Source organism: Chionomys nivalis, chromosome 15 (assembly GCF_950005125.1).
Source record: "Chionomys nivalis chromosome 15, mChiNiv1.1, whole genome shotgun sequence".
Taxonomy (NCBI): Eukaryota; Metazoa; Chordata; class Mammalia; order Rodentia; family Cricetidae; genus Chionomys; species Chionomys nivalis.
The window spans coordinates 69,754,657-69,772,926 of record NC_080100.1 but is presented as its reverse complement, the minus strand read 5'-3'; the positions used below and the strand labels follow the sequence as shown (position 1 = coordinate 69,772,926).

Genomic DNA, 18,270 nt, shown 5'->3' with positions numbered 1-18,270 from the left:
GGGGCTGGTGGGAGAGGCCGCGAACCCCCAGGTAAAGATTTAAAAGTATAAAAGAAAGAAAGAAAGAAAGAAAGAAAGAAAGAAAGAAAGAAAGAAAGAAAGAAAGAAAGAAAGAAAGAAAGTAGTTGGGTGTGTAACACCCGATTTTGTGTTACACCCTCGGTACAGTTCGCGGGCCACTGTACCTTCTGCAGGTCAGGCAAGGGCCTGGAGATTGAAAGAACACACAAAGAGCCCTAGGTCATTCGAAGGAGATCAGCAGAATGCCATTTATTCAACCTTGGGGAAATCCTTATATACCTAGCTGCTGCATTAGGATTTCCACCCACGCAGGTGGGAAATTTCCATACCAAGGGTGGAGTCAAAGCCCTGCAGCTAATCTCCAGGTGGGGCAGAATGCTTTAGTTAGCTGACCAGACACAAACAGAATGCTTTAGTTAGCTGACCAGAAACTGTCCTCAAGATGCACCCCAGGAACCAGGGTACACACCTTTAATCGCAACACTTGCAAGGCAGAGAGGCAGAGGTAGATTGATCTCTGTGACTTCAAGGTGTGGTAGTAGCATACACCTTTAATCCCAATGCCTGGGAGGCAGAGACAGACTCATCTCTGTGAGATCAAGTTGTGGTTGCACACACCTTTAAGCCTAGCACTGGGGAGGCAGAGACTGGTGCTTCTCCCTCTGTGAGTTCAAGGACAGCCTGGTATACAGAGTTATTCCAGATATACAGAGAACCTGTCTCAAAAAGTAAAAGTAAAAATAAAAATAAACGTAAGAGGTTAAAATAAAGCTGCATAAAGATGGAAAATACACAGAGAATCTTGATACTGTATGCTATTATGCTCTCTTTGAACTGCTTGAATGCTGAGGAAGGAGCAACAGCTGCTAAAAGACTTTTGTTTATAAATGCTGCTGAACTAACCCAAGATAGGTATTTTGAAAATACCTTGGCTTGAAAACTGAAGGTAAAAGGCATGTTACTTTGGAGAAGAGATTTTGCTTTTGTTACCACAGAAAATGAGAGGCTGTGGATTCATTCTGAGTTAAGAAAAATCCAGTTTGCTCAAGGAAGACCACCTGAGAAGGCTCCGGTAGGAACAGACGGCCCAGATGCCTGAGGTCTACATCCAGAACAGATTCAAGACTGCTGCCTGAGATGATCAAGACTCACAGGATACTCCAGTCAGGACATGATTATAACTCTAAATTTTCTTTAGGTCCCCATAAGATTATCAGCGCCCCCAAACAGCAGGAAGTAGCCTGGAAAACTACGCCCACTTTCCCGAAAAAATGAACTATGAATGTTTTCTTTTGTTTATAAAAGAAAGAGGGGGAAGTGGTGCAGGAGAATTGTCTGTATTCTGTCAATCCCCACAGCTGGCCCTCAAGTTACAGACACCTGTCATTCTCTTGAGCCTCCTGGTGAGTCCCAATGAAGTGGAAAGCACTGTGTGAAGGCTGGTAAGAAACCCCCTTGTATTGACCAGTGAGCCAAGCTAGTTCTGTGTAGGGGATGGGGTTGGCGGGGAGTAGGGTTGGGTACTGCCATCCTAGGGTCATATAGAGGCAGATCACAGTTTATTGGGGCCGCTGTTGCTGTTTGCATTCTTTTTTTTTTTTACTTTTTTATTGAAAAATATTTCTACCTCCTCCACGCCTCCCATTTCCCTCTCCCTCCTCCCTCCCCTCTCCCCTTCCCACACTCCTCTTCTTCTCCCTCTCCAGCCCCAAGAGCAGTCAGGGTTCCCTGCCCTATGGAAAGTCCAAGGTCCTCCCCCTCCATCCAGGTCTAGGAAGGTGAACATCCAAACTGTCTAGGCTCCCACAAAGCCAGAACCTGAAGTAGGATCAAAACCTCATGACATTGTCCTTGGCCTCTCATCAGCTCTCATTGTCCGCCATGTTCAGAGAGTCCGGTTTTATCCCATGCTTTTTCAGTCACAGTCCAGCTGGCATTGGTGAGCTCCCAATAGGTCAGACCCACTGTCTCAGTGGGTGGGTGCACCCCTCGTGGTCCTGCCTTCTTTGCTCATGTTCTCCCTCCTTCTGCTCCTAGTTAGGACCTTGGGAGCTCAGTCTGGTGCTCCAGTGTGGGCCTCTGTCTCTATCTCCATCCATCGCTAGATAAAGGTTCTATGGTGATATGCAAGATATTCATCAGTATGGCTATAGGATAGGGTCATTTCAGGTTCCCTATCCTCAGCTGCCCAAGGAAATAACTGGGGACATTGCCCTGGCACCTGGTAAGCCACTCCAGGTTCAAGTCTCTTGCCAACCCTTAGGTGGCTCCCTTAACTAAAATATGTGCTTCCCTGCTCACCTATCCAATCTTCCTTTATCTCCAATCATCCCATTTCCCCAAGATCCCCCCATCCTCTCCTTCAAACTTTTCTCTCCCCATCTCCCCCTACCCCCATCTCCCCCCACCACCAAGATTCCAATTTTTTGCCCGGCAATCTTGTCTACTTCCCATAGCCAGGAGGATAACTATATGTTTTTCCTTGGGCTCACCCTCTTATTTAGCTTCTTTAGGATCACAAATTATAGACTCAGTGGCCCCTATCCTTGGCTAGAAACCAATTATGAGTGAGTACATCCCATGATCTTCTTTTTGGGTCTGGGTTACCTCACTCAGGATAGTATTTTCTATTTCCATCCATTTGCATGCAAAATTCGAGAAGTCATTTTTTTTTTCCCGCAGAGTAGTACTCTAATGTATATGTATTCCACACTTTCTTCATCCTTTCTTCCATTGAAGGAAATCTAGGTTGCTTCCAGGTTCTGGCTATTACAAATAATGCTGCTATGAACATAGTTGAACAAATGCTTTTGTCATATGATAGGGCATCTCTTGGGTGTATTCTCAAGAGTGGTATTGCTGGGTCCAGGGGTAGGTTGATCCCAAATTTCCTGTGAAACCGCCACACTGATTTCCAAAGTGGTTGCACAAGTTTGCATTCCCACCAGCAATGGATTATGGTACCCCTTTCTCCACAACCTCTCCAGCAAAGGCTATCCTTGGTGTTTTTGATTTTAGCCATTCTGACAGGTGTAAGATGATATCTCAAAGTTGTTTTGATTTGCATTTCTCTGATCGCTAAGGAGGTTGAGCATGACCTTAAGTGTCTTTTGGCCATTTGAACTTCTTCTGTTGAGAATTCTCTGTTCAAATCAGTGTCCCATTTTTTAATTGGGTTATTTAGCATTTTAAAGTCTAGTTTCTTGAGATCAGACCTTTGTCTGTTGCGGGGTTGGTGAAGATCTTCTCCCAGTCAGTAGGCTGCCTTTTTGTCCTAGTGACAGTGTCCTTTGCTTTACAGAAGCTTCTCAGTTTCAGGAGGTCCCATTTATTCAATGTTGCCCTTAATGTCTGTGCTGTTGCGGTTATACATAGGAAGCGATCTCCTGTGCCCATGTGTTGTAGGGTACTTCCCATTTTCTCTTCTATCCGGTTCAGTGTGTTCAGATTGATATTGAGGTCTTTGATCCATTTGGACTTGATTTTTGTGCATGGTGATACATATGGGTCTATTTTCATTCTTCTACAGGTTGACATCCAGTTGTGCCAGCACCATTTGTTGAAGATGCTTTCCTTCTTCCATTGTATACTTTTAGCTCCTTTATCGAAAATGAGGAGTTCATAGGTTTGTAGGTTAAAATCCGGGTCTTCAATACGATTCCATTGGTCGACTTCTCTGTTTTTATGCCAGTACCGCGCTGTTTTCATTATTGTAGCTCTGTAATAGAGTTTGAAGTCAGGGATGGTAATGCCTCCAGAAGTTCCTTTATTGTATAAGATTCTTTAGGCTATCCTGGGTTTTTTGTTTATCCATATAAAGTTGATTATTGTCCTCTCAAGATCTGTGAAGAATTTTGATGGGACCTTGATGGGGATTGCATTGAATCTATAGATTGCCTTTGGTAGAATTGCCATTTTTACTATGTTGATCCTCCCAATCCAAGAGCAGGGGAGATTCCTCCATTTTCTGGTATCCTCTTCAATTTCTTTCTTCAATGCCTTAAAGTTCTTGTCAAATAGATCTTTCACTTCCTTGGTTAGAGTTACCCCAAGATATTTTATGCTGTTTGTGGCTATCATGAAAGGTGATGATTCTCTTATTTCCCTCTCTGCTTCCATATTCTTTGTGTTTAAGAGGGTGACTTATTTTTTGGAGTTGATCTTGTATCCTGCCACATTGCTAAAGGTGTTTATCAGCTGTAGGAGTTCTTTGGTGGAGTTTTTGGGGTCACTTATGTACACTACCATATCATCTGCAAATAATGCAAGTTTAACTTCTTCCTTTCCAATTCGAATCCTCTTGGTCCCCTTATGTTGTCTTATTGCTATTGCTAAAACTTCAAGGACTATATTGAAGAGGTATGGAGAGAGTGGACAGCCTTGGCGTGTTCCTGATTATAGTGGGATGGCTTTAAGTTTCTCTCCATTTAATTTGATGTTAGCTGTTGGCTTGCTGTAAATAGCTTTAATTATATTTAGGTATGACCCTTGTACCCCTAATATCTCCAAGACTTTTATCATAAAGGGATGTTGAATTTTGTCAAATGCTTTGTCAGCATCTAATGAAACGATCATATGTTTTTTTTCTTTCAGTTTATTTATATGATGGATTACATTGATAGATTTGCGTATGTTGAACCAGCCCTGCATCTCTGGTATGAAGCCTACTTGATCATAATGGATAATTTTTCTAATGTGTTCTTGGATTCGGTTTGCCAGTATTTTGTTGAGGATTTTTGCGTCGATGTTCATGAGTGAGATTGGCCTGTAATTCTCTTTCTTGGTTGAGTCTTTGTGTGGTTTTGGTATCAGAGTTACTGTAGCTTCATAAAAGGAATTGGCAATGACTCCTCTATTTCTATATTGTGAAATACACTAAGGAGTATAGGTATTAGGTCTTCTTGGAAGTTCTGGTAGAATTCCGCATTGAAACCATCTGGTCCGGGACTTTTTTTGAATGGGAGCTTTTTCATAACAGCTTCTAATTCTTCGTGACTAACAGGTCTATTTAGGTTGTTCACCTGGTCCTGGTTTAACTTTGGGATATGGTATTCATCTAAAAAAGTGTCCATTTCTTTTACATTTTCCAGTTTTGTGGCATACAGGCTTTTGTAGTAAGATCTAATGATTCTCTGAATTCCCTCTGTGTCTGTGGTTATGTCCCCCTTTTCATTTCTGATCTTATTAATTTGCAAATTCTCTCTCTGCCATTTGATTTGTTTGGATAGGGGTTTATCAATCTTGTTCATTTTCTCCAGGAACCAGCTTTTTGTTTCATTGATTCTTTCAATTGTTTTCTGTGTTTCTATTTTGTTGATTTCAGCCCTCAGTTTGATTATTTTGTCTTCTACTCCTCCTAGGTGAGTCTGCTTCTTTTTTCTAGAGCTTTCAGGTGGGCTGTTAAGTCTCCAATGTGTGCTTTCTCTGTTTTCTTTAAGTGGGCACTTAGTGCTGTGAACTTTCCTCTCAGGACTGCTTTCATAGTGTCCCATAAGTTTGAGTATGTTGTTTCTTTATTTTCATTGAATTCAAGGAAGACTTTAATTTCTTTCTTTATTTCTTCCTTAATCCAGGTATGGTTCAGTAGTTGACTGTTCAGTTTCCATGAGTTTGTAAGCTTTCTGGGGGTAGCATTGTTGTTGAATTCTAGCTTTAATCCATGGTGATCTGATAAGATACAGGTGGTTACTAATATTTTTTTGTAACTCTGGATGTTTGCTTGTTACCGAGTATGTGGTCAATTTTCAAGAAGGTTCCATGAGCTGCAGAGAAGAAGGTATATTCTCTTCTATTTGGGTGGAGTATTCTATAGATATCTGTTAAGTCCATTTGATTCATTACCTCCATTAATTCTCTTATTTCTCTGTTAGGTTTCTGTCTAATTGACCTGTCCATTGGTGAGAGAGGAGTGTTGAAGTCTCCTACTATTACTGTGTGTGGTTTGATGTCTGGCTTGAGTTTTAGCAATGTTTCTTTTACGTACGTGGGTGCTTTTATATTAGGGGCATAGATATTCAGGATTGAGACTTCATCCTGATGAACTATTTCTGTTTGGGTAGAAAATGTCCCTCTCCATCTCTTCTGATTGATTTAAGTTTGAAGTCAACTTTGTTAGAAATTAGTATGGCCACACCTGCTTGTTTCTTAGGTCCATTTGCTTGATGAACCTTATCACAGCCCTTTACTCTGAATAGGTGCCTGTCTTTGTGGTTGAGGTGTGTTTCTTGTAAACAGCAGAATGTTGGGTCCTGTTTTCGTATCCAATCTCTTAGCCTGTGCCTTTTTATAGGTGAGTTGAGTCCATTCACATTAAGTGATATTAATGACCAGTGGTTGTTAACTCCGGTCACTTTTTTTGTAGTAGAGTTTGTGTGTTTTCCTTCTTTGAGGTGTGCTGGTGAAGGGTCTCTAGATGTCTGAGTTATTGTGGTCATTGTTGGACTCCTTGGTTAGTGATTTTCCTTCTATTACTTTCTGTAAGGTTGGATTTGTGGCTACATATTGTTTAAATTCGTTTTTATCCTGGAAAATTTTGTTTCCTCCATTTATAGTGAACGAAAGCTTGGCTGGGTATAATAGTCTGGGCTTGCATCCACGGTCTCTTAGTTTCTGCAATGCATCTATCCAGGACCTTCTGGCTTTCATGGTTTTCATAGAGAAGTCAGGTGTAAGTCTGATAGGTTTACCTTTATAAGTAACTTGGCCTTTTCCCTTTGCAGCTCTTAATATTCTTTATTTATTCTGTATGCTTTGTGTTTTATTATATGGCGAGGGGATTTTTTTTTTGATCCAGCCTATTTGGTGTTCTATATGCTTCTTGAACCTTCATAGGTATATCTTTCTTTAGGTTGGGAAAGTTTCTTCTATAATTTTATTGAATATATTTTCTGGACCGTTGAGCTGCGCTTCTTCCCCTTCTTCTACTCTTATTATTCTTAGGTTTGGTCTTTTTATTGTGTCCCATATTTCCTGAATGTTTTGTGATGAGAGATTGTTGGCCTTGCTGTTTTCTTTGATCAGCGTGTTTATTTTCTCTATGGTATCTTCGGAATCTGAGATTCTTTCTTCTATCTCTTGTATTCTGTTGGTTATGCTTGTTTCTGTAGTCTCTATTTGTTTACCTAGATTTTCCATGTCCAGCCGGCTCTCTGTTTGTGTTTTCTTCTTTGCTTCCATTTCAGTTTTCAAGTCTTGAACTGTTTCCATTATCTGTTTGATTGTTTTTCCTTGGTTTCCTAGGGTATCATTCACTGATTTACTCAATTCTTCAAACTTTTTGTTATACTTCATATCCATTTCTATAAGGGCATTTTTTACATGCTGTTTAAGGGCATCAATCACTTTCATAAAGTCGATTTTTTCTACTTCTTCTTGATTAAGGTGTTCATGACCTCCTGTTGTGAGGTCACTGGGTTCTGGTGGTTTGATATTTTTTTCAGATTGTTGGTTGAATTCTTGCATTGGCGCCTGCCCATCTCTTCCTCTGAGTGTTCCCCTATGGATCTTCTTTTACAGGATCAGGTCTCCTTGCCTACTGATGTACTTTCCCAGTGATGGAACTCCCCAGTGATATCTCTCCTGGTGCTCCAGTGATGGCTCTCCTGATGCCGAGATCAGATCTCCATGCCCAAAGATGGCTCTCCTGGCCCCGAGAACAGATCTCCATGCTGGTTGGGTAGTTCATAAACAAAGCACCTACCTTGCTTGGTGCAGGCAGGTTATTGACAAACAGAAACTCCCGCCCACCTGCTTGCCCTGAGGATTCGACCCCAGCGCCCAGGCAGGCTGAGCTGGGTGGTGTTATGTGCCTAAAGAGGGCAGGCGGGCAGAGGGGAGGAGGGTCCTGGATGCAAGCTGGGTGGGATAGGAAGAGAGAGGCGGTATGTGGGGAGTAGAGCCCCTGAAGGGAGCCCAGGAAGTATAGGGGGGTGGGAATGAGGAACTTCTGAGTTTCCTGTCTTTGGCTGCTGGCATGGGTCAGAAACTCATCCCAAGGATGGCTCTCCTGGCTCCGAGAACAGATCTCCATCCTGGTTTGGTAGTTCGTAAACAAAGCACCTACCTTGCTTGGTGCAGGCAGGTTATTGACAAACAGAAACTCCCGCCCACCCGCTTGCCCTTAGGATTCGACCCCAGCGCCCAGGCAGGCTGAGCTGGGTGGCATTATGTGCCCAAAGAGGGAAGGCAGGCAAAGGGGAGGAGGGTACTGGATGCAAGCTGGGTGGGATAGGAAGAGAGGCAGTATGCAGGGAGTAGAGCCCCTGCAGGGAGCCCAGGAAGTGTAGTGGGGTGGGGATGAGGAACTTTTGAGTTTCCTGTCGTGGGCTGCTGGCGCAGGTCAGAAACTCACCCCAAAGATGGCTTTCCTGGGGACGAGAACCTGCTGTTTGTATTCTGCGGTGTGCAACAATTCGGTTTATTCAACCAGATAATGACTGTGACTGACCCGCAGAACGACAACTGGGTTGCTGTTTTCACTATTATGAGAGTAGCCACAAGTGTTTATGTTCAGGCTTTGAGGGGGCTCATTTTGTCTTCCTCTCCTCCTCCTTGTTTGCAATACCCGCCCCCACCATATAACTGCTGTTATATGGAAGTATTCTGGGTATATTGATTGGAATAAATATTTGCTGGGTGCTTATTGCATGCTGGGTATCGTCCAAAGTCCCAGGGTCCATGGGGAATGAACCAGGTAAAGGTCACTGCCCTCCTGGAATCTCTGCCCTTCTCTCTGGGTCAGAAATACTAAGGAAAATGTAACAACAAAGCAGAGGGTATGCCAGGTGGGGACAGACACTAGACCAGAGGCAGATAGAATTTGTTGAGGAAACGGGTAGTGAGTGAGAAAATGTTTGGGGAAAGAGTTTTGGGATAGGGTGGGGGTGCCTTAACAGGTGCAGAAGTCCTGGGCCAAGGCCCAGCTCGGTTTACTTCGATGGAACAGCCCATCAGGGAAGACATCTCCAGCGCTTCTCTGAGGAGCCATAGCATGTTGTGAGGGGGCTTCCAGAGCCGAATGCTCTGGGCCACGCCACCTGTGAAGTCCACAACACCCTCCATAGTGCTACCACCCTGCCAGGGTCTCGTAGGGTCCATTTAGCCTGCAACCAGACAGTGTGCTGTTAAGCGCCAGGCTGGAGATATGAACTGGAGGGAATGAACAGTCAGACAGAGTGGTGAGGGAAGTGAGACATGCCTGTCTCCTCCCCTGGTTCAGCCAGTGGCCCTTGGCCCTCGGCCAGGCTCCTGAAGGCCAGTCTGGTTCCTAGTCTGGGTAACTTACTTGGCATTGGCCATCTCCAGCAGGGCGTTTCAGAATTCCTGGCGTGGGCACCATGCACGAACAACAGCTTGTTATTCTTAGTGGGCAGTCAGTTGTCCACCACCACATTCATCCACTGCCTGAACTGCCAAAGCTGTGGGTGGCAAGGGGACATTTGTCTGCATATAGGTGAACTTTATCCTCAGAGCGCCTCCTGGTGGCCATGCCGAGAACATACTAGCAGTAATCACTCACATTAAGATTTCAGTAAAAAACTGGGGGGGTGTTTGTGTGTGCATGTGTGTGTTTATGTGTGTGTGTGTATATGTTTGTATTATGTCATTTCTTTCCTACCACACTCTGAGTTTCAGGGATCAAACTCAGGTCATCAGGTTTTGGATAAGTGCACTGAAGCCACCTTGACCAATGCCCTTAGAATACATGAAGGAAAGATAACAAAAGCCCCCAAATTTCTCGAAGTTTCCAAATCTGAGTATTGCACCAGCGAAAAGAAAACCCTACCCATGGGGCTGGACATTTGGCTCAGTGGTTAAGAGTACTGACTGTTCTTCCAATGACCAAGGTTCAATTTCGAGCTAATGAATATAAAATTAAAATAAATCAGTCAATGAACAAGAAAAGAAATAAAGAAATCCCCATCTATCTTTAGATTGAGGCCCTGTCTTGATAAAAGGCATCTGGAAGTTGAGCTTTCAGATCTTGAAATCCTCTCCCTATTCTATGACATTTAGAATTGTTCCTGGATCAGCGAAAGGGCCAGGTCATACAAAATACATGGTGGAGAATTTCAGTATCATGCTAACCAAGTGTGTTCTGGGAATGGGCACGCACGTGCGTTCACATGTGTGTGTGTGTGCATGCGTGTGCACACACACAAATGCGATTGGGGCGAGAACCACAAACAACTGTTTTCTTTAGCACTTAAAAAACCTTAGCTGACATGATTTCTTTCATGAGCGGGTATTTCTCTAAATATTGTCGGAAAGCCATTTCAATTAGTGCTATATTTGAGAATCCTAGTAAGTGCATACATGATCTCTCTCTCTCCTCTATCTTTCTCTGGTGGTTTGAATGAGAATGACCCCCAAAGGCTCATATATTTGCATGTTCATCACCAGGGAGTGCAACTATTTGAAAAGATTGGAAGCACAGGGAGGTGTGGCCTTGCTGGAGAAAGTGTCTCACTGGGAGCGGGCTCTGAGGTTTCAAAAGCCCAAGCCAGGCCCAGTAGTTCTCTCTTCCTACTGCCTGTGGGTCAGGATTGTAGCTCTCAGCTCTAGATTCAGTGGCATGCTTGCCTGCGTGCTGCCAACGCTCCCTGCCTTGGTGGCAATGGACTAACCTCTGAAGCTGTAAGCCAGCCCCCAGTTAAAGGCTTTCTTCTATAAGAGTTACAATGGTCATGGTGTCTCTTCAAAGCAATAGAACAGTGACTCATGCTCCCTTCATCCCTTCCTCTCTCCTTCCGTCTCCCTCCCTCCTTCCCTCCCTCCCTCCCTCCTCCCACTCTTCCATTCACATGGAAATGGAAGATGCCAACATAGTTTTTCTTGAAATTCTGGCCCCTGGGCACCACAGGGAACAGCTGTTTGGGATACGCAGTAAGGGCGCCAATGGCAGCCAGCAGCCTGCAGTCCCCTTAAAGGCAGACAGGAGGGGTTGATCCTTGAATAGCCCAGTGAGCACATTTTCAGTTCACTTTGTAGACCGGGTTGGTGACCAAGGAACTTAGAATGCTTTTATCCTTTGCCACCTAAATACTGAGATGAGATGGCAGAAGTTTTCTAGGGAGACCTCTTGGGCCTTTGACCGCATCTCAAGCCCGTTCACAAGGAATCATACAGAAGGGTTATTGGATATGTTCAACAAATAGGAAAGCAGGGTGCTATGCAGCCTCCCCAAGTTCCCCCAAACCACAAATGATACCCTGATTTGTGGCTCCCCAGACTGAACTAAAAATGTCCTCACTGTTTCAGAACCCAAGCTCTGCCTCAGTTTTTCCATTTGGCCCCTTACCCAACACACCTCAGTAAAAGGCAGAGCTATCTCTGCTGGGGAGATCTGGGGGATGCTCCCCTGACTGGGATCTGGGGCCTCTACACACTGGGGATATTCAAGTATCAACCCCTCCTGTCTGCCTTTAAGGGGACTGCAGGCTGCTAGCTGCCATTGGCACCCTTATTACATGTCCCAAACTGCTGTTCTATGTGATGTCCAGGGGCAGAATGTCAAGGAAAACTATGCCAGCATCTTCCATTTTCAGGTGAAGGGAAGTGACGGAAGAGGGAGGAAGGCAGGGTGAGACGGAGGGAGACTGAATCACTGTTCTATTGTTTTGAAGAGATACCATGACCATGGAAACTCTTATAGAAGAAAGCCTTTAACTGGGGGCTGGCTTACAGCTTCAGAGGTTAGTCCATTGCCACCAAGGCAGGGAGCGTTGGCAGCACGCAGGCAAGCATGCCACTGAATCTAGAGCTGAGAGCTACAATCCTGACCCACAGGCAGTAGGAAGAGAGAACTACTGGGCCTGGCTTGGGCTTTTGAAACCTCAGAGCCCACTTCCAGTGAGACACTTACTTCTGCAAGGCCACACCTCCCTGTGCTTCCAATCTTTTCAAATACTTGCACTCCCTGGTGATAAACAGGCAAATATATGAGCCTATGGGTGTCATTCTCATTCAAACCACCAGAGAAAGATAGAGGAGAGAGAGAGAGATCATGTATGCACTTACTTGGATTCCCAAATATAGCACTAATTGAAATAGCTTTCTCACAATATTTAGAGAAATACCCACTCATGGAAGAAATCATGTCAGCTAAGTTTTTGAAAGTGCTAAAAAAAATAATTAGTTGTTTGTTGTTCTTTCCCCATTCCCATTTTTGTGTGTGAGCGCACTCATGAGCACACACACATTTGAACCCACATGCATGCACATTCTCAGGAACACACATGGTTATCATGACACTGAAAATCTCCACCATGTATTTTGTATGACCTGACCCTTTAGCTGATCCAGGAACAATTCTGAATGTCATAGAATAGGGAGAAGATTTTAAGATCTGAAAGCTCAACCTCCAGATGTCTTTTATCAAGACAGGCCCTTAGTCTAAATGAAGGTGGGGTTTTCTTTTCTCTTTTCTTGTTCATTGACTGATTTATTCTAATTTTATATGCATTAGCTGGAAATTGAACCGTGCTCCCTGGAAGAACAGTCAGCACTCTTAAGCATTGAGCCAAATCTCCAGCCCCATGGGTAGGGTTTTCTTGTCACTGGTGCAATACCTGGCTTTGATTACTTCGAGAAATTTGGGGGCTTTTGTTATCTTTCCTTCACGTATTCTAAGGGCCTTGGTCAAGGTGCCTTCAGTGCACTTATCCCAAACCTGATGACCTGAGTTTGATCCCTGAAACTTAGAAGGTGGTAGGAAAGAAATAACATAACACCCCCCAGCCCCCGCCACACACACACCAGTTTTTTTACAAAAATCGTAATGTATGTTCTCGGAAAGGCCACCAGGAGACGCTCTGGGGATAAAGTTCACCTGTATGCAGAGAAATGTCCCCTTGCCACCCACAGCTTTGGCAGTTCTGGCAGTGGATGAATGTGGTGGTGGATGACCGACTGCCCACTAAGAATAACAAGCTGTTGTTCATGCATGGTGCCCAGCGCCAGGAATTCTGGAGCATCCTGCTGGAGAAGGCATATGGCAAGTCAGTTAACCGGACTAGGAACCAGACTGGACTTCAGAAGCCTGGCCAAGGGCCATGGCACACTGGCTGAACCAGGGGAGGAGACAGGCATGTCTCACTTCCCTCACCATTCTGCCTGACTGTTCCCTCCAGTTCACATCTCCAGCCTGGCGCTTAACAGCACACTGTCTGCTTGCAGGTTAAATGGACCCTAGGAGGCCGTGGCAGCGGCGGGGATGAGGAGGGGGCAGCACTATGGAGGTTTTCAAAGACTTCACAGGTGGCGTGTCCCATAGCATTCGGCTCTGGAAGCCCCCTCACAACATGCTATGGCTCCTCAGAGAAGCGCTGGAGATGTCTTCCCTGATGGGCTGTTCCATCGAAGTAAACCGAGCTGGGCCTTGGCCCAGGATTTCTGCATCTGTTATGGCACCCTCACCCTATCCCAAAACTATTTCCCCAAACATTTTCTCACTCACTACCCGTTTGCTCAACAAATTCTATCTGCCTCTGGTCTAGTGTCTGTCCCCACCTGGCATACCCTCTGCTTTGTTGTTACTTTCTCCTTAGCATTTTCTGACCCAGAGAGAAGGGTAGAGATTCCAGGAGGGCAGTGACCTTTACCTGGTTCATTCCCCACAGACCCTGGGCCTTTGGACGATACCTAACATGCAATAAGCACTCAACAAATATTTATTCAAATCAATGTACCCAGAATACTTCCATATAACAGCAGTTATATGGTGGGGCGGGTATTGCAAACAAGGAGGAGGAGAGGAAGACAAACTGAGCCCCCTCAAAGCCTGCACACAAACACTTGTGGCAACTCTCATAATAGTAAAAACAGCAACCCAGTTGTCATTCTGCGGGTCGATCACAGTCATTATCTGGATGAAAAAAACCGAATTGTTGCACACTCCCGAATACAAACAGCAACAGCGGCCCCAATAAACTGTGATCTGCCTCTATATGACCTCAGGATGGCAGCACCCCAACCCACTCCCCACCACCCCCACCCCCTACAAAGAACTAGCTTGGCTCACTGGTCAATACAAGGGGGTTTCTTACCAGCCTTCACACAGTGCTTTCCACTTGATTGGGACTCACCAGGAGGCTCAAGAGAATGACAGGTGTCTGTAACATGAGGGCCAGCTGTGGGGATTTCCATCCCACCCTTTACCCCAGAACCGGCAAGCCCCAAAGAAAATTACACAGAGGTCTCCATAAGATTATAAACTGATTGGCCCATTAGCTCAGGCTTTTTATCACCCTCATATCACGTATATTAACCCACTGTTCTTATCTATGCTAGCCAAATGACTCAGTACCTTTTCTAGCTGGGCAGCTCCCCTGTTGCTTCTTTGGTGGTCTGGTCTGCCCTGTGAGGATAGGGCTTCCTCCTTCCCAGCATTCTCCTCTTCTACTCCTGTCTTGTTTACCAACCTATCCTTCAGCCTGGCCAACCAGCGTTTATTTAAAACATGTTTGACAGAATACAGAAAATTCTCCCACACCACTTCCCCCTCTTTTTATATAATCAAAGGAAAACATTCTTAGTTCATCTTTTTGGGGAAAGTGGGTGTAGTTTTTCAGGCTACTTCCTGCTGATTGGGGGCCGCTGATAATCTAATGGGGACCTAAAGAAAATTTAGAGTTATAGTCAAGTCCTGACTGGAATATCCTGTGAGTCCTGATCATCTCAGGCAGCAGTCTTAATCTGTTCTGGATGTAGACCTCAGACATCTGGGCTATCTCTTCCTCCTGGAGATTTTTCAGGTGGTCTTGCTTGATCAAGCTGGATTTTTTTTGTGTGTGTGTGTGATTTTTCGAGACAGGGTTTTTCCGTGGCTTTTGGTTCCTGTCCTGGAACTAGCTCTTCTAGACCAGGCTGGCCTCAAACTCCCAGAGATCCTCCTGCCTCTGTCTCCCGAGTGCTGGGATTAAAGGCCTGCGCCACCACCACCCGGCTCAAACTGGATTTTTTTTTTAACTCAGAATGAATCCACAGCCTCTCATTTTCTGTGGAAACAAAAGCAAAATCTCTTCTCCAAAGTAACATAATTTTTGACATCTGTTTTGAAGCCAAATATTTTCACAGTATCTATGTTGGGTTAGGAGGCAGCATTTATAAACAAAAGTCTTTTAGCAGCTGTTGCTCCTTCCTAGGCATTCAAACAATTCAAAGAGAGCATAACAGCATACAGTATCAAGATTCTCTGTATTTTCCATGTTTATGCGTCTTTCTTTTAACCTCTATTTCTCTTATTTTTACTTTTCCTTTTTGAGACAGGCTCTCTGTACATCTTTGTCCTGGAATAACTGTGTAGATCAGGCTGTCCTTGAATTCACAGAGAACCACCAGTCTCTGCCTCCCCAGTGCTAGGATTAAAGGTGTGTGCTACCACAACTTGAACTCACAGAGATCAGTCTGTCTCTGCCTCCCAGGCATTGGGATTAAAGGTGCATGCTAGCACACCTTAAAGTCACAGAGATCAATCTACCTCTGCCTTGCAAGTTTTGGGATTAAAGGTGTGTACCGCCACACCCAACTACTCTCTTTTAAAAGGGACAGGCAGCACACAGTGAGGCAAGAGCTGCACAGGGCCCTACGTGGACGCATAAGCATGCTGGACTTGGACGAGTTCCAGCTGAAGCTCGACGAGAATAAACAATAACGGGACAAGGAGAACCACCATTGGAAGCATAGCCACAGCCATTCTAGAACCCGGGACCAGAAGCACAGGAACCGGAGCCGAGATCGGCTTAACCAGCAAGAGCACAGTGCCTCCCGAGACAGACGAAGGCGAAGCAAACCTTTGACCAGAGGCCCTAAAGAGGAGCATGGTGGATTGATTCATCCCCCTCGCCATGAGAGGAAGAAGAAGAAGAAGAAGAAGAAGAAGAAGAAGAAGAAGAAGAAGAAGAAGAAGAAGAAGAAGAAGAAGAAGAAGGTGCGTAAATACTGCGACGTGCCACCACTGACTTTGAGCACATCACCCCAATGCAGTACAAGGCCATGCAAGCTGCGGGTCAGGTTCAGCCACTGCCCTTCTCCCCACTATGACTCCTGATGGTCTGGCTCTGATCCCAACGCCCGTGCCTGTTGTTGGGAGTCAGATGACCAGACAGGCCAGACGCCTCTACGTGGGCAACATTCCATTTGGCATCACTGAGGAAGCTATGATGGACTTCTTCAATGCCCAGATGTGCTTTGGCGGATTGACTCAGGCCCCTGGCAACCCAGTCTTGGCTGTGCAGATCAATCAAGACAAGAATTTTGCCTTTTTAGAGTTCCGCTCAGTGGATGAAATGACCCAGGCCATGGCCTTGGATGGCATCATTTTCCAGGGCCAGTCACTGAAGATTCGAAGGCCTCATGACTGTCAGCCACTGCCTGGCATTTTAGAGATCCCGGCTGTTTATGTGCCTGGCATTGTATCCAGTGTAGTTCCAGACTCTGCGCACAAACTGTTCATCGGGGGCTTGTCCAACTACCTGAATGATGACCAGGTGAAAGAACTTCTGACATCCTTTGGGCCTCTGAAGGCCTTCAACTTGGTCAAGGATAGTGCCACAGGGCTCTCCAAGGGCTACGCCTTCTGTGAGTACGTGGACATCAACGTCACAGATCAGGCCATTGTGGGGCTGCATGGGATGCAGCTAGGGGACAAGAAGCTGCTTGTCCAGAGGGCGAGTGTGGGAGCCAAGAATGCCACGCTGAGTACCATCAATCAGACAACTGTAACCCTTCAAGTGCCCGGCCTGATGGGCTCTCAGGTGCAGATGGGCGGTCACCCGACTGAGGTCCTCTGCCTCATGAACATGGTGCTGCCTGAAGAGCTGTTGGACGATGAGGAGTACAAGGAGATTGTGGAGGACGTGCGAGATGAGTGCAGCAAATACGGGCTGGTCAAGTCCATCGAGATTCCCCGGCCCGTGGACGGCGTCGAGGTGCCTGGCTGTGGAAAGATCTTTGTGGAGTTCACCTCTGTGTTAGACTGCCAGAAAGCCATGCAGGGCCTAACTGGCCGCCAGTTCGCCAACAGAGTGGTGGTCACAAAATACTGTGACCCTGACTCTTACCACTGCCGGGACTTCTGGTAGAGGTGGCTGGGGGAGGGTGGGGGGAGGGCTGGCTGGGGACTTTCCCCCCACCTTTCCCCCCCTCCTTTCTCCCCTCTGAAGATGATGGATGGGCAGAGGAGTGACAGCCGAATGACAGACGGCAGCAACTGGAATGGCAGCAATTATGGGGGTGGGGGGTTCGGGGGGCTAGGGCAGGAAGGGGACTGGGCAAGTGCACACAGGCCCACATAGACACACGCACCCACACAGACACAGAGGGAAGGGGCTGGGATGAGGACTGTGTGCACAGCCAGGCAGGTAGGACCCCCACAGCCCCGTCCCAAACAGCTTCTTATCCCTTGACACCTTTTTCCTCGGCCTTTTCCCACATGGTAGGAACATAGCGTGTTTATATTTTATGGCCAAACTATTTTGAATTTTCTTGTCTGGCCCTCAGTGCCCTGCCCTCTCCCTTTGCGGACCACAGCTCCCGTCTTCTGGCTTTTGGTCCTTCCAGTTCTCCATCCTGGTTTCTTAAGTAGTTGATTCTTTAACCTTTTCTTGACCCCCAACCCATTATCTCTGTCTTGTTCTTCCTCTCTGTGGCAGTTTTATATTTGCTAATAAGAATTTGCTCATTAAACATTTTGTTGTATATAAGAAAAAATTAACCTTTAGCCTGCATATATTTTTTACACATTGTAAACCATTTAGAGGTTTTCTTCATCTTTGAATCTCTCTATCTGACTACATGAGTCTTTTTGGAGAGGATTAAAGCCATGACGTAGAAGGCTGAATTCAGCCCATTCCTTAGCGAGGCCTACCTGGGCCTGCCTATCTTCAGCTTCTATATTAAGTGTACACACTGCTTGGCTGAAGCCAACAGGGGCTCAGAGCAGCTCCAGATGCCTGTCATGGGTGTCCCCAAGAGCAGGAACACAGCCAAACTTGTAACCCAGACATCCCGGGCCTCCTCCCTGAGCCAGCTGGGTGCATATGGGGACAGCGAGGACAGTGATAGCTGTCCCTTACAGTGACATCACAGACCCAAGAAACCAGAGGAGGAGATGGGATCAAGGAAGGCACCCCCAGCAAGTTCCTCTTGACCTTGTCTGCCACGGTGGGACCTCCAACTGCCCTGTGCCTTACAACCCCCGTCTGCACTCTATGCACTAGAATCCAGTTGGCCAGCTTCAGGCAAGGCACT

At 45.8% G+C, this 18,270-nt stretch overlaps 1 pseudogene; it reads left to right on the top strand.

The window, feature by feature from the left end:
- Positions 1-15,622: 15,622 nt before the first annotated feature.
- LOC130887264 (splicing factor U2AF 65 kDa subunit-like) lies at positions 15,623-17,102 on the top strand (annotated as a pseudogene).
- The last annotated feature ends 1,168 nt before the right edge of the window (positions 17,103-18,270 follow it).